At 44.5% G+C, this 5,188-nt stretch overlaps 1 long non-coding RNA gene across 1 annotated transcript; it reads right to left on the bottom strand.

Moving 5' to 3' along the window:
* Positions 1 to 4,564: 4,564 nt before the first annotated feature.
* On the bottom strand, positions 4,565 to 5,188 carry LOC118413696. The gene is made up of 2 exons (XR_004830879.1): positions 5,128 to 5,188; positions 4,565 to 4,759 (listed from the first exon to the last, which is right to left on the bottom strand). It is a non-coding gene; the product is annotated as an uncharacterized LOC118413696 (long non-coding RNA).

The raw sequence follows: 5,188 nt of genomic DNA, 5'->3' as shown, positions 1-5,188 counted from the left end.
AAAAAAAAAAAAAAACCTGAAAAACCTTTGTTTTGGGGGCCTTACTTGATTCAAAGAATTATAACCCCAGAGCCGAAGTTGGAGAAGGAGTTGATATTTCATTTCTACCAAAAAAACTACCAGTCTGGTCGAATTTGAATCTAAGTTACCAGAGGCATCTTAGTGTTTTCTACATAAGGATGGGATTTTAAAACGCCAGTGGGAGTCGGATACTCCACTCAACAGATTCCTTTGTAGCGAAATGGACAGTTGTTTTGAGTATCACCCATTCACAGGATTTCACCGACAGTTAGGTCCAGATCCCCTGGACCGGTCGACCGTACCTGTACCTGAATTTTCTCTACCGGTACCCACTCGTACTCACCACCACAACAGGCCAGTAAAGTATTCTAAGAGTAACAAAGTTGAAGAACTTGGTCATCTCACCTGCACCTGCCCTTGCTTGTAAAGCATTTGGGGCGTACCCGGGGTTTGGTTGTAGCACGTCCCTCTGGTACATGGGGTTGGGGCGCAACACGTTCCCGATGCACGTGGAGTTGGCAAGTAGTCCGTCCGTTCTGCCGCCAACAGCCTCTGCAGAAGACATATTTTGCGTTAGCACAGAGGCAAAACATACGTGTAGATTGTACAACATGATTGTTATGGCTGCTTTGTCCGGAACACATTGTTTCTACCTGAACCTGAGTACTGTAGTGGAGGATTTGGATCCCTGATGGTAGTAGAGTGACGCGCCCACCGAGCTAATGTAAACGTGTGACCAAAAACACACTACGGATTTAGTGTGCTAACATCTACACATTGATTTCCACCAAGAAACTGGGGGGGGGGGTGTATATGACCAAATACTGACTTTCCCTCAGTCAATATTCCATTGTGGCCTGAATAGCGAATGATTTGGATTGACAACCTATCAGAAAAGTATTGTTGTACATTTTCCCCCTAGCAAACATCCAAACAGTCGCTTATCTCTGATCGGTGAGAATTAACTAATTCGCTCTGACGGCATACCGGCAAGCTATACACAGAAATACGTTCTGTACTTGTGTATCACGTCTATCATGGTCTATCATGGAACTTCTAAACCATATCATTAGAAATTATTGAACATAACCTGTTACTGTGACAAAGTTAACTTGGGCCCACGTCACATTTCCAGACCGGGGCCCGGTCGTGCAGCTTTCGGGAACGAAAAGTATGATATAAAAGACACCAAACTACACAAAACGTAAAGATATTTATGTGTTATTTGAGTATTTTACGTATGCATTTCTATTTCTTCATTTCCACAAACAGCCCGGGTGGGCAAGGTTTGGAAATGTTAGCCTTACCCGGACTCGTGTTAGGTTGACCACAGACATGGGAATGGTCGGCAGAACCATGACCAGTCGATGTCCGGCCCTCGCAGCTATGATGTCTCTCTTCGCCATCATAAGCAACGGCGTACGGTTGGCAGTCATCAAAGACATCATCTTGCTCTTCGTTTGTTCCGCCATCTGAGCGGGAAGCCGCTGCACACGGGCGGAGGCACTCATCGAAGGACCCGGCTGTGTTCTGATCAGAGCCTGCACCGTCCTGCGGTTGTTTGATGGCAGTTTCTAACTGAGCGGTGTCTTGGACGGCGCCTTCTGCTCTGCTGTTCGTATCATGACCTTGGGTATCTGGCCTGTCCGCATTGGCATCATCGACATCTCCAGTGCTTTGGAACGTAGCGGCTAGTGCTTCTTCACGGCAGGTATCCGCGCGCTGGTATTGCACTTCGTTATCTGCGCTACAACCTTCCGTATCGTAGATGTTGTTTGACGGGGATTCTCCTGTTTCTCGAGATGGATTGTCATTGTAAATCGCCTGATTCTGTTCAGTTTTGCCGATGTCCATGTAGGTGGTGCAGCTAGTGGGTAGCGACAAGCGTCCTCCTGCGCCGTAGGTAGGGCTACAAACGAGCTCGTCATCCCGGTAAGTGTAGACAGCCGAAGAGCAGCTATATCTATGGTAGTCAGCCGAAGAGTCGCTGCGTCTATGTACGCTCGGTAACGGGTGTTCCGGGATGTCGGGGGAGATGTCCGTCTGCTCTTCTGGACCGGCTGGGATCAAGTGGAGCTGGGGTTGGATGTCCTGTCGATCCACAGGATCTGCTGTTGATGAGGCAGAATTCGAAGAGTCACTGGTAACACGAGACAGGTCTGCTTGTGCACCTTGTGTGGCTTCCATGTTATCGGGTATTTCACGACCGGCGCCTTTGGCGGAATCATTACCTGCGTTGTTCATCGCATCCATGACTACTCCGAGTCCTACACTATGATCAGTACATCTTTATCCCCGTCTTCCTACTCGAATTTCACGGTCTTATACTTTCTAAAATCTTTTTCTCGTGAAGGGTGACCAGCCAGGGAATGGCCGCACGAAAGCCAGTCTGACTGTTCCGTGAAATGCTGCTATGGCATGATGTATACTCGTAATCTCTCCGTATTGCTGGATTGATCAAAAAGACAATCTGTGTGTACAATTAACAGTCGGTTTGTCGCGCTGATGAAATTCAGATTAGTCTAGTCAGTGGTTGAAACATTTCAGCACAGATTTCATCCCAAAACCAATCAATCCTCAGAAGGCATGTGATTTCTTTTTTACCACTTTTACTCTGAGTGATGTACGGGGATACATCTCAAGAACCGCCGGAGACGCCAGAGTTCAACAACCTCAGAAGTTTCCCAACATATTCACATAGAATCACCGGGTCATTCGGTTTCACTGGACAAAGTTGAAATCTTGGACATAGAGCCAGACTTTTTCGCTAGATGGATCGAAGAAGCCATCTACATCAGAGCTTCACAACTATCACTGAACAGAGACGGTGGGCGCCATAGACTTCCTGCAACCTATGATCCACTGCTTACTGAGTCACGTGATCTATCTGCATAACGTGACGTCACGACAGGAGTGGATTGTTCATTCCTTGACTGGTGCTGTTCAGTCGAAAATTTGTGTGAGTCCAATTTTTGTGTTGGAAATTACAGTTTAAATAGTTCAATAAGGACAGATGAGCTTTCAGGTTAACCTCTGGATGGATTGAGATGCTATTTGGTAGGTGGGTAGGTGGTGTGGAGATTATGTGCCCGACGATGAGGGTCGATTTTGGGCCTCCTGGTGGTTGACCTTGGTACTGTATACCTTGATCCCGGTCGGATGCGCTGTGGTCTTGTTGAACTTATTTCTTGCGAAAGGAGCTACTAAAAAGAAAATGGCCGCACAAAAGCCAGACTGACTGTTTCGTGAAATGCTGCTATGGCATTACGCATACCAGCAATCTCCCCTTATTAGCAGATTGAACAAACTGGGCTAACAGACAATCAATGTGTTTAATCTATAATCGATTCATCGTGCTGATGACATCCCTATTAGTCTAGTCAGTGGTTGAAATGTTTGATTGATAAAACCTAAAACACCCTAAAACCAATTAATCCACAAAGGTCCTGCTGTGTGTGATTTCTTTTTACCTTCATGACGATGGCGGTTGTTTTCGCACTGAATGATGGACGGGGAAACATCTCAAGAACCGCTGGATGGATTGAGATGATATTTGGTAGGTGACAGTAAAGGTTGATTTTGGGCGTCCTGGAGTTTGGCCTTGGTACTGGAAAGCTTGGTCCTGGATGCGCCGTGTGGTTGAATCTATATCTTGCGAAAGGAGCTACAAGAAAGATAATGACTGTAAGCTGAAATGCTTCTATGGCTGACCCGTATTGGTGGATTGGCCAAAATGGGTCAACAGACAATTATTGTATACAAGTTATAATCGGTTTGTCGCGCTGATGAAATCCCTATTAGTCTAGCCAGTGGTTGAAACGTTTAAGCACAAATTGATAATATCACACCCGAAAACCAATTAATCAAAAAAGGTCCTGTGATTTAATCTAATTTATATGTTAGATGACCTGATTAAATTGCGCTTATAGCAGCCCATCCAACAGTACTGGCCTCCCCTGCAGGGAAGGGCCAGTTATAGCCCTAGACAGCCTTGTTTGTGTCGTTTCAAGGCTTGGTTTACTTTTATCATATCATTGTATAGGGTAGCCCTCCTGCTAAAGGAAAGAATTGGCCTTCATTCGTAAAAGTGCCGGCAGAGGGCTGCAAGATTGAATAGATTTTATTCGAACTCAAAGCTGTGTCCAGTTTCTACCCCAACCAAGAAAGTTATGTTGTCGATGTCGCTATGTGTTTGTGTCGAGCATAACCCTAGCAGCTGCGGATCTTTATGATATTTGGTACGTGGGAAAAAAAAAACGCTAACTTTGATACTGTTGAGCCTCCTATCTGATGATTCTTCAGCGGAAATTCCGGTTTTTATATCCCCTATACTGGACATATTTTGGTATAGCCATTATCGTGGTGAAGATAATGTTTCTACTTGGCCGGCCGACTCCCCTAGCGTACTATTGACTCTATTTGTCCAATTTCTACAATTAGACCACCGATCCACGGAGCCTGGTAGAGGCTCATTTTGGTAGTAATCTTCGATAACTCTCTGGGCAGAGCCACCTAGCGGTTTTGTGGAATGAAATGGAATGTATTCGACCAACTGGAAATATTTGAATTTAATTGCTTCATCAATGATTTCAAAGGCATGCATACGATGAACGATAAATATAAGAACACATTCATCTATCTCTAACACCGGGTGTGTGGCCGAACGACTGGCAATGGGTCGGTCGTCTTAATGCCGCAGTTACGAAAGATCGGCTGCATGATGCTGGGCCAGTCGACCCTGTAGATGGAACAAACAGTCGACCCTGTAGATGGAACAAAAGAACATATCATGTACTCTGAGACAAATCAAGCTTTGACTTAATGGAACAGCACAATCTCGGTACAAAATCTTCTTGAATTATTACCATAATGTCACAGAAATAGAAATATTTGGAAAACTGCTAAGATTTTATAGAATCATAAAATACAGATTTTTCGGCAACAGCGACTTTCCAATTCATGATCTTCTCAGACTAAAAAATCTGTCTAAATTATACACAAATTATGGAATGACAAACAAGAATAAATGCAAATGAAATGAAATGAAAGTGTTAAATCTAAATAAATAAATGAATCATTCTATGTAAAATGATCAAGGTTATTTACCTTTCAATGACAAAAGACCGCTTCAAGCACCTGGCGCTGGTGTCGAGTCCTTCGGGAATTA

This window comes from Branchiostoma floridae, chromosome 1, assembly GCF_000003815.2.
Source record: "Branchiostoma floridae strain S238N-H82 chromosome 1, Bfl_VNyyK, whole genome shotgun sequence".
Taxonomy (NCBI): domain Eukaryota; kingdom Metazoa; phylum Chordata; class Leptocardii; order Amphioxiformes; family Branchiostomatidae; genus Branchiostoma; species Branchiostoma floridae.
The sequence above is the reverse complement of the archived record's forward strand: the minus strand, read 5'-3'. Positions and strand labels throughout refer to the sequence as shown.